Source organism: Eurosta solidaginis, chromosome 3 (assembly GCF_040869045.1).
Source record: "Eurosta solidaginis isolate ZX-2024a chromosome 3, ASM4086904v1, whole genome shotgun sequence".
In the NCBI taxonomy this organism is placed as follows: Eukaryota; Metazoa; Arthropoda; class Insecta; order Diptera; family Tephritidae; genus Eurosta; species Eurosta solidaginis.
Window position 1 is genome coordinate 160092822 of NC_090321.1, and position 12115 is coordinate 160104936.

Consider the following 12115-nt stretch of genomic DNA (forward strand, 5'->3'; position numbering starts at 1 on the left):
TCGTTGGTTGGGCGAACCAATGGGCCCAAGCGCTGCATAATTCTTAATGCAGGTCTATATTTTGAGAGGGTTCTCTTAAGCTCCCTATCGCGTTGTTCCCGTTCTAACATTAGTTCTTTATCCCGGCTAGTATGCCGCTCCTTTACCGAGCGCACTGACTACATACTATCATCGCTATCCGCGCTCGAGTCAGCGCTGATAGAGATTTCCTCTTCCCCGGCTTGCGACGCCATCGCCTTTTCCTTCGCAACCTTACATGCTCTTAAAGTTTTTGAGCTCATCTTTTCCGTACGACCACCCGCCCACAAGGCGGGCTCTGCGGTCTAATGTTAAAAAGGGGGATAAAAACTTCCGCCACAACAGCGCCACTTGCTATGGTAAGGCCATCATTACTTCCCGAGATGGCCCGGTATTGGGATGGCTCCGTTCAAATACAGCCGAATGAATCCCCTGGCTGCAAATAGTCCAATAGGCACGGTCCCCATAACCGCCGCCCTCCTATGAAGCGAAACGGCGTAGATGCAGCCCCTAAACCGCTCAGCCCCATAGTCGGGCGCTATAGGGTTCCGCTAAGCCCTCGCACCAACGATAAGGTGCCTGCTATAGTGGGGGTTTAAAATTTAGACTAAAATTTTTAGTTTTGGTTTTTTGGTTTGTTGTCAGTGGACTTTCCCCTTTCGAACTATAGGGCAGGTTATAGAATTTTAAGCAGGCTGATTAGTAATCGGCGTGGTTATGGCAACGCCTTTTAAATTGATTAGGCTGAGAAAACTTTCTTCTTCTCCCACCATATTTCCTATAACAACTGATGCATGATTGTAAAAAACTCGAATCCGTGATTGAGTGTCCGGCGTTTTATTATATTTTTTTTTATCGGGATATTACTATTCTCCGTTTGTCCGAGTTCGATTGTGTATAGTATTTCGTCAGGGGATTAATTTTATGATGTAAAAACTCGGTCGTCAAAACTTTTCGCCAAGTAGAAACATAACCTGTGGTAGCTTACAACCTCTCCCAGCCTTTCCACTTGAAAGAGTATGGATGAAACGTTTCTGCGCTATGTCAGCTATTCCGAGATCCGAAAATCTTTCATATAGGATGCTACTATACACCTACCTTATCGTTAAATATACATCCATACATACCTTGTGCCATTAAAGTGCGTGTACTGTACGCGGCGCGGCATGTAGCGGCAGGGCCCCATTGTCGCTCTTTGCCGTGTCGCGTAGTGCTGCTGCTGCTAATTATGAATTTCACCATAAGAAAACATGCAAATAATATTTTTCCGCATAGTGTAATGTCTGTCGCTTAGTATGTCCTTAGCTTTAAGATTCCAGTGGAGCTCTATTAAATAATAACAGTGCAACTAATTTAAAATGGCGTTGGCACTTGCTGATTGGTGAATCCGATTTTTCTTGATGAGCCAACCCTCTGCAAGAAGTATTTCAAGTGAATGTATACGTAATACAGTTATATTCACAAAAATAGCAGCGCTTAGGCACAAACAAGCCAGATGTAGTTTATTTAAATAAAACTTGTTGTTTACTCTGTCATTTAAGTACAATTTTTGCTAAATAAGAAATTCGACCTCTTGGAAAAAATAGCATTACTTATATAAGTTGGAGGCAACATACGTAAGATATTGAGAACTTGTGTAGGAAAATATCGACGAAATGTAACACTATCCTTATGCCGAGCTTCTCTTCCAATAAGGGTCTCCGCCTACCGTACCGAAGATCGTGGGTTCAACTCCCGGTCAAAGCAATATCAAAAAATCAGAAAAAAGTTTGTTTAATTAGGTAACGATTTTTCTAAGCGGGATCACCTCTAGGGAGTGATTTGGTAAACACTCCGAGAATATTTCTGCTATGAAAAGCTTCTCAGTGAAAATTCAAGAGGAAGAGAAGCTATGCCTTAAACTTATCGGAGGTTGTCACGCCTTGCATTTATTTATTTTTGCGATTTACCGCTTAGGAGATTTAGACCGATCTTCTCCAATTTGCATAGTGCTCCTTTGTAATTTTTTTCCACGAATTGGCATGGCGGGACCTTCATGTTTTATGCCGACTCCGAACGGTGCGGATGTTGCTTTGCCCGGGACTTGAACACTGAAACTTCGGTGGGGTAGGCGGAGAACGCTCACATCACGACTGCAAATCAATAAGTTCAGAGATTTTGAAGAAATTTTGGTGTTAAGCCACACAAGATACTTGACCGCAGTAAATTACACATTTCAATCAAAACTGCTTTTTGCACATGGTGGTAAAAAGAAAAATTAGTTTTAATTGCTCGGCAGGGCTAAAAGTCAAGGGCTTTGACAATATTTGTATGCAATGTAGTCAAACAAAAAGCAGGATTATTTTGATGCGAAAACCTTTCACTTAGTGAACAAATTAGGGAGTCTAGATAAGGTATAAAAACTGCTCGCTGGTAATACACTGATACAGGCCCGTCGAAAGGGGGGGGGGGGGGGGGGGCGGGGGGCTGAGGGGGTCATAACCCCAGGCCCGGGCTATGGAGGGGCCCGGGAATCTCAAAATGCTATCCAAGCTTTTTGCTTACAGAAAATAAAAAAAACACACCTTTAATCACCTTTCGTAGATTGCAATCGGTTTAAATTTCAACAAATTTTATAAATCTGTGAACGTGTCTATTAATGTGTATATTAATAACACTGCTCTACAAAATTAAACTTTTTGCATTACCCTGGATCACCACTATTTTTTTTTTCATTTGCTATATTCCCCTAATTATAAAAATGGTCAAAATTTAAAATTCTATGGATACGTTTTGTTTTTTTTTTTTGTTTTTTTTTGTTTTATAAAATTTGCCTTTTTTGAAAAGGGATATCCATTAATTTTATCATATCTCTGGAATGGGTCTTCCGATTTTGTTGGAGAAAACAGAATTTAATAGCAAATAAAATTACCTTAAAATTGTTCAAATACTATTTTTTTAAATACTTATTGGTTTCAGAGTTATTTGCATCGCATTATAAAAAATCGATTTTTTGTATTAAAAATTTCCATTTTTTTTTTCTTTAATTCGTAAAAAATCGAAGGAGATAAAAACTTACAACTTTTATTAGATGATCGTAAAATTGTGAAAATTCGAAATCAGGCAAGCTTTATTTCATGAAAATCCATGGATAAACGGTAATAGTATTAACAATTAAGTGAATGAAGGGAAAATACGTATTTCTAATATTTTTGTTTATTTAGCTATTTAAGATACCTTTATTAAATAAATTCTACAAAATTTAGTAATAGAAATATTTAAAAATAGTTTCTGCTTTTTGCTTGTCTACTGTGATTTTCTGAATTTGATTCTCGTATAAGAAACCAAGTATAATCCCCCATCATATTTTCGTTCCAGAATCCTTGATAACGCTACTCCATTGACTTAAGTTGCTGGTGAAATCGTTCTCCATGCTCGTCACTGACATCACCAAGATTTGAAGCGAAAAAATCCAAATGGGAGTGTAAGAAATGCATTTTTAGAGACATGTTTGCACCTGAAATTTTATATGTATATGTAATTTAGAGGTTACAATTATGATGAATATACAAAAATCATATTATATTCCTACTTACCGATTTTCGAATAGTTGGTTAGTAAATCAGAAATGAATTCCTTATAATTTGGACCCCGATTATTTCCTGAAAAATTTGAAACAATCAGCCTAAATGAGTTCCAAGCAGCCTTTTCATCGGGTGATAGTAACGTCTCGAATGTTGTGCTCTGTAGTAGTTTTCGGATTTGTGGACCATCAAAAACACCTTCAGAAATTTTTGAAGCGGATAATTTTGGACATATTGTTTGAATATAATCGAATGCTTTTTCATTTTTGTTTAGGGCCTTAACAAAATTCTTGTCTAATCCAAGCTTGATGTGCAATGGCGGAAAAATCACATTCTCCTTTTTTATTAGAGCAGCATATTTTATATTGTGTGTGCCTACTTCGTGATTGGTTCTTGCTGGCCAGTCCTTCCTTACATAATGTGAACCTCGATCTCGGCTATCCCAAAGGCAAAGAAAACAACAATGTTTTGTGTAACCACCTTGTGTAATAAAACTGCTTTAAGGCTTTCTTTGTTACTACCAATAAATAATCTCCATTCACTTGCGTCATATGTTTGGCCAAGCTTTCCAAAAAGTCCAGTTATATCATAGCAAAAACATATATTGTTTTTATTTCTATAAAAACAAGCATATGGCTTATGTCACTCACGATAGGTAGTTATCGTAACCTGTTTTTCTAATAAATGTCTTTCTTTTAGACGGGATGCAAGTAGCTCTGACTTATCTTTTGGAAGCTCTAGGTCTCTTATAAGATCGTTTAACAAGGACTGTGTCAGAAGCCTTGGGCAAAATCCATCTGATACGCTGAAGATTTTTGAAGACGAAGAAATAGGCGATGGAGGAACGTCAGTATACGTATCATGTTGATTTTCAGGACGTGGAACTCCATCTGAATCTAGCACGGGAAGAGTAAAACCACCAGCTGAAATCGTGGGATAAGACCAAATCATATGTTTTCCAAATCCTTTTTTTTTTACTTAAACAAAAGTAGCAGTTAGCATCATGATAACATGTTTCTCTCCACATCATAGGTTTTTCAATTTGCATGTTTTCTCTGTGAAAAATGAGTATCATAAATATTTTTAATTAATAAATGTAATTGTTGCTTACTGAGGGTAGGATTTCCATTTCTTTAAAATATATATACAGCTATCACAAATTGAATTTGGCGTCCAATATTGGCTCAAATTCTCAACATCTATTTTAAAATAATCCTTATATGAATTTTGTAGTGAAATTTCTCCGCCCTTTTTCTGTAGTGTAAAGACCACATACATAACAAAATATATTCGGGTAAATTTTGCAGACAAATTTTCTACTGTTATTATTAATTTTTTTAAAATTCACTAACCAATTAATAGTTTTTTACAGTTGTTGACAACTTGACTTTTCGCGATCAGGAATGCTAGTTAAATAACATTGAATGAACTAAATGAATTACTTTAAATAGTGGCAGGCCACTTCGATTTTCAAAAGTATGTATCTTTTTTTCGTTAAGTTTGTCACAATCGACGACAATATACCATACAGGGCAGGCATCTAATGAGTCTGTAAATTTTTTAACCACTACTTACGAAAGGGTTTGAAAAAAGGGGTTTTCAATAAAACTTCATATGCTATGGGAAATGGCCTGTGCAGGCTGGGATGTTCAGTAGGTAGGTATAACAGTTTCTATGACGGAGTGATAATTTGATTTTTTTGTTTTTATGATTTAAGCATTCTAAGAACATCGCAAGAAATGCCTCAAGGAAAAAGTTGTATTTATTTGATAACAAATATATATGTTCATACTTCTTTCTTACGAAAACCCGCGTTGTCAACTTAAGTTTTCCATAGAGTATGAGACATTTTTTCTTATGATCTGCGTTTTGCCTTAAGAAAAATTGACGGGGAAAAATTTCTTGAGTGTCATTATGGAGTTTTCTCATTTCACAAAGTTGCGCAAAATGTCGTACTTAAATAATTTGTTTGTAAAAAACTATAATAGGCTTGATATGCAAAATTTTCGCTAAATTGGGTATTTTCACTTTATTGTCAATAAAACCAACATTTATTCATGTATTTTTACGAAATAAGGTTTTAATTATTTACAATGTTTGCAGTTTTAATGTAATGTATTTATTTATTACGGCTTTCCTAAGCCTAACTTAAATCTATTTTACATGTTTATAATTGTCTTCTGGACTATGCAATCTAGAATAGTTACATCTATGTCCTACCTTGGAGTACTATGGATGGGAGACTTCCAGATCATGCGAACAAAGCGTTGCGATTATGTAGTATGTAGGCATTTTACGCATGTTAGTAAAGCGCGAAGGCAACATCTGCACGGCGATGCACTGAGTTAATCGAGTGATCCGTTTCAGTATGTGCTTCGGCAACCTTTTTTGTATGCGCACAAGAGCTTGGAAGTCTTGGCGCTACACAGCAGTATAGTTTCGCTGCACTTCTATCGATGCTATGGAAGTCCGCCTGTCCAGCACTAAATTGGTAGTGTTCTGCAATAATTGTACAATTTTTGTTTAAATTTATTGGAATGACATGATTTAATATCAATCGGTAGTTCATTATATGATTTAAGACCTTTATAATACAGATTACATTTGTCTGCTTCAGTTTTATAAGCCGGCAGATTAAAATCATTTTTATTACGAGTATTTACAGAGTGCACATCTTTTACATATTTTATATTAGTCCTCAAATACGCAGGCAAAGTTCCTTCTATTATGTTTTTAATAAATTTTATGGTATAATAAAAAAGTTGCTGTCTAATGCTAAGCCAATTAAGAGAGCATAGCATGTCTCTGATAGGTGTGTCATACCGTTTTTTGAGAATGAATCTCATAGCGCGGTTCTGTTGCTTTTGTAGCTTGTATATCTGACTATCTCGCAAGATGAAAAATATAGTTGGGCAATAAATAAAATTAGGTTCGATTATAGATCTGTAGACGATGATTTTATACCTTCTATTTAAATATTTGCAGGTTCGTTGTGTAAAATATAACTTTTTCGCTATTTTTCCTACCGTATAATCCACGAGCTCGTTGAAATTCAGCTTATCATCTATTTTTATTCCCAAGTATTTTATAATGCTGACTTTTTCAATTAGTTCGTTATTTATATTTAAGTTTTGTAGCTCATTGTTTTGAAAATTGCGTCTAGATATAACCATAAATTTCGTTTTATTGACATTCACTTTTAGTCTGTTTACGCATAACCAACCATATACGCTGTTAAGATCTTCTTGTAGCTTAGCATATATTTCAGTAATATTGTTCCCACTTATCATCAGCAATGTATCATCAGCAAACAATTTTATTTCACAGTGCTTAAGACCGTGAAATAAAATTGGTAAGTTTTCAAAACCTTCGATTTTTTATGAATTTTTGAAAAATAAAAAAAGTCTGATTTTGCAAAAAAAAAATTTTTTTTACATTTTTATGTGAATAACTCCACAACCGTCGATCCTATAAAAAACTGTTCTTATCAAGACTTGAAGAAAATTTTGCGGTTAATCCACTGGTGTTTCTCTCAACGAATTTAGATAAGTAATTTCCAAGATATGATAAAATACATGGAAAGACCTCTATGAAAATTCGTGATTTTAGAAAAAAAAAAACAAAAATCGTATTCATAGAATTTTAAATTTTGGGTGTTTTTGTACTTAGGGGGCCATAATACATCGAAATTAAATAGTTAGATTTCAAAGTAATTTCTCTTGTTGACTAGTGCAATTTATGAAGAATATGTATATGTCTATGTAAACATATTTACTCATATGTTGATCTGTATGAATGTGTAGATAAATTAAAGTTCGTAACTATATATTCATTGAATATAATATACATGTATGCATACAGAGGCGGTGTAAGGCGTGGGCGGTGTGGGCCACCGCCCACGGCCTCGCGGTGATAAGGGCCTCGCGGCCCACAACGAACATATAATTGAAAAAGTATGAAAAATACCTAAGAACACGGCACAAGGCTGTTCTTATAATAAGCTAGCTGACCCCTCAGGCGTTTTTCTGCGTAATTGTACCTTTAAAACTTTTAACTAAAAAAAGGACCTCTGGTAATTTTTTAAAGAGACCGATCTTAATTTTGCTTAGTCCGAAGATGATTTTATGGCAATTATCGAAAAGAAACTTGAGATGTGTGGACTTTTTCTGCTTTTCACTTTATAGAATGTCAAATCTCCCACCATCTTTGTATAAAACTTTAAAATTTAAATTAATGTCATTAGTTGAGAATTGTTAATATTGTGTCCGTTGTTGCACTGAACGCCTCACTTAAAATAAATTTTTAACTTAAAGATATTCCAATCTTCGGCGCCACAAATTTATGTTTATGTAATAATCAATATTTCTGTTAAAATCAATTATTTCGAAATCTCATCTCTTCCGTTTCTGACAATTTGTTTATATTTAGTCTTGCAACATTAGTTGGCGTTAAGCTGCTGTAGCGGGGAGTCCCCTTTAAGAGAAAGAGCATTGCTCGGGACTTTCCCTTATTAAAAAGCATTGTGTATCAAAACAAATGCATATGATATGTTACCTGTCAAATTTGACGCATAGCCATTTCCAATGAAAGTACAAATCGCGTTCAGACGGAGTCTTGTTCGTTCCTTTAAATAAATAATAGCGTCACATATTTTTAAAACTATAACAAGTGTTTAAAAAGTTGAGATAGGTAAGAAACCGTTATGTGATTGAAAATTGAGGTTATTATTTGTTTTATATCTTTTATTTGTTGCGCTAGAATCCGCCTAATTTTACGGGTACAATATTGGCACTTTCTTCATAATTTATCAATCATGTCACTCTTAAGTACTAAGAGAGATAGAGATAAAGGGAGAAAATGGGAATCCGGTTCAGCAAAAAGAAACAAAATCTGAAAGAGCTGTATCAAACCATGTTTTAAGTTCAGGTATGATGAAGTTTCTCAGTCGAGCTGAATCTAGTAGTACTGAATCAATTGAATCGCTTGCTTCCACTTCTCAACAACATGTGTCTGTATCCGACAATTCGGAAATTACTCCAGATGCACCAAATATTGATACCGAACGACGAGATTCGGAAAAAGAAATCAAGAGAGCATGATTGAAATAAGTTCGCCATCTGCTAGTAGAGCCAGTGATGTAGTGGAGCAAACATTTGCCAGTTTTGACGTGGGATTGTGGACGTTTCCCATGGCGGCTGCTAAGCGTCATGAAGTTAAGTCATCTTGATGAACATTATCCTCAAGATGATGATCATAGACACTTTTCTAATTTTCATTTCTCAAGAAATTAAGATTAATTGATATCATAAACTTCTTAGCCTTTCATAATTTGCATTTAGAGGTCACATAGAATCTCTCAAAACTGACGAAAACACTAAGAATTCTGGTAACTTTGTACACTTATTTAAATTGATAGCTATTTATGATCCTACGTTACAAGAACACTTAAACCGCATTAATAATAAACAACTTACACACCACTATCTAAGCCATGATACTCAAAATGAATTGATTACATTAGTGTCAAATACACCTGTACACCAATAATACCTGTGAAGTGATTGGTAGGATAAAAGAGGCAAAATATTATTCTATTTTACTCGACTGCACTAGAGACTCTAGTAGAGTTGAACAAATGCCGGTTATTTTAAGATATTGTAATACATTAACTGGAACCATAGAAGAAAACTTTATTGGATTTCTTGCTGTCACCGAAACGACTGGAGAATATTTGGCTATTGCAATACTGAAAAAAATGGCTTAGATATTCAAAACTGTCATGGCCAAGGATACGACAATGCTGCTAATATGGTAGGCATATATAATGGAGTTAAAACTCGAATTCTAAATATAAATCCCAGGGTACTTTTCACACCTTGAGGTTGTCATAGCTGGAATCTCTTGTTGTTCGACGCAGCCAATTCTTCGGTGGCAGCAAAAACATTTTTTGGTTTTCTTCAGAAGATTCCTTTGCTTTTTTCAAGTTCCAGCAAACGCTGGGAAATAATCAAAGATAAATTAAAGCTGGCGGCCACCGTGGTGTGATGGTAGCGTGCTCCGCCTATCACACCGTATGCCCTGGGTTCAACTCCCGGGCAAAGCAACATCAAAAAAAAAAAAATTTTAGAAATAAGAATTTTCAATTAGAAGAAAATTTTTCTAAGCGGGGTCGCCCCTCGGCAGTGTCTGGCAAGCGCTCCGATTGTATTTCTGCCATGAAAAGCTCTCAGTGAAAACTCATCTGCCTTGCAGATGCCGTTCGGAGTCGGCATAAAACATGTAGGTCCCGTCCGGCCAATTTGTAGGGAAAAATCAAGAGGAGCACGACGCAAATTGGAAGAGAAGCTCGGCCTTAGATCTCTTCGGAGGTTATCGCGCCTTACATTTATTTATTTTTTAAATTAAAGCTTACGATGAAGCCTTTATCAGACACAAGGTGGGAAAGCAGAATCCAGGTGGTGAAGGCTGTATTATTGCAATTTGATGATGTTGTTGAATGTATAGAATACTTAAAATGCCAAAAGGAAAAATCGGACACACTCACTGATTGCGATTCCATTTTGAACGAAATGTTCAGTTTGGAATTTATCGTATCATTACATATCTGGTATGAGCTATTAACTCGTGTCAATACCATTAGCAAATTGTGGCAATCTGTACAAGTCCATTTAAGCGTTACTCTTGAACATTTGCGTACATCTTGTGAATGGATAAAAGAATATCGACAAACTGGATTCGAAAAATGCTTGTCTGACGCTCGTCAGTTTATTGAGAAAAGCAGTTACGATTTGCCCAAAGATTTGAAAAATAAAAGAGTAGCCAAAAAGAAAAGGATGTTTGATTATGAAGGCAGCGATCAACCTATAAAGTCTGCAGAAAGCCGGTATGAAACCAATTTTTTTAATACCATGATTGATTCTGTGATCAGTAGCATGGAATCGAGATTTATGTCTTTAAGACAACATTTTGAAGATTTTGGTTTTATATATGACTTAAGCCAGTTAAAACGAATTCCAAAGGAGCAACTACTGAAAAACTGTCAGGATTTACACAGTGTTCTGCAAGTAGGTGAGAGCAGTGACTTCCAGCCTTATGAGTTGTATGAGGAGTTACTAAATATGATTCCAAATTTACCCAACTCTATTAAAGACGTGAAACATTTGCTACAATATATTATAGAGAACAATTTACCCAAATGTTTACATTGTCATTAGGATATTGTTAACAATACCTGTAAGTACTGCTTCCGCTGAAAGGAGCTTTCCAAAATTGAAACTAATTAAAATTATTTAAGAAATACTATGGATCAAGAAAGACTCTCGGCTTTGGCAGTTTTATCTATTGAAGTAGATATAGCATCTAAGTTACAAACCAATCATTGAGGAGTTCAGTAAGACCAAAAGTAGAAAATGTTTGTTTCTTTAATTTTTTCACCATACTAATTTAAAAAAAAAATTTTTTTTAATTTTTTTATTATTTCAAAAAGTTATATGTATGTAAAAATGTATGTTTGTTTCTGAACGAATAAAAACCGTCTCATTTCAAGTGATTTTTTATTTTGAATTCCCTTTTTGTTGCACCATGATAGGGCCTCGCAAAATGTACCTCGCCCACATAAATTTTTTGTCTTGCGCCGCCACTGTATGCATATATATGCTTAAATATACATGTGCGCATCCCAAAAGACATCTGATTGATGAGCCAGCACCGCCTAGGGACCTAGGGAGTCATCTCCGTAAGCATTTTGAGGAAATAAGGCACCTGAGAACTCAGCCGTATGAAGCAAAAACACAAGCAGGTCTCCACAAACAGGCGTCGGACCTTTATGCCGGGAATTGCCCGGTGAATCCAGTACTCGGTGAACAATACCCAAAACTTGCGGAAGAGGAACGCATACTCCCCAGGGAAACGCAAGTCACTCTGGCTCAACTTCGTTCTGGATACTGTAACAGGTTAAACTTTTACCTATCCAGAATCAACCCCGACATACAAAATGTATGCCCCGCTTGCAATGTGTCCCCACATTACACCAACCATCTCTTTAATTGTAATGTGGAACCAACGCCTCTAACACCCCTTTCATTATGGCCCACCCCTGTCGAAACAGCAATTTTCCTTGGACTCCCGTTAGAGGATATTGATGACAATTTGTGATCGGTCGCAGCTATTAGGTGGGGCGAAACATTGCTACAACAACAACAACATGTATGTGTATGTAGTTATTAATAAATTTATATAAATAAATATTATTAAGCTCATAATTTGAACAAAAGGTGAGGAATTAAAACCCTTTTATGTTGTTGATGTTTAACTTTCAGTTTTGTGTTTTTAGTTTCCGAAGAAGGCAACGCCCCCCCTTCCCCCCTGCATACGCCCTTGCTAAAAGTTAATAAAAACAAAAGCTGCTTACTCCAACAAAATTATGAAAAGCTTGCATCATAAATTTGGCAATACATTTTTTAAAATCAGGGCCCGTATTACGTGTTACGATCAGTGACTGAAAACCATTTTCACTCAGGCTATAACTATGAAAC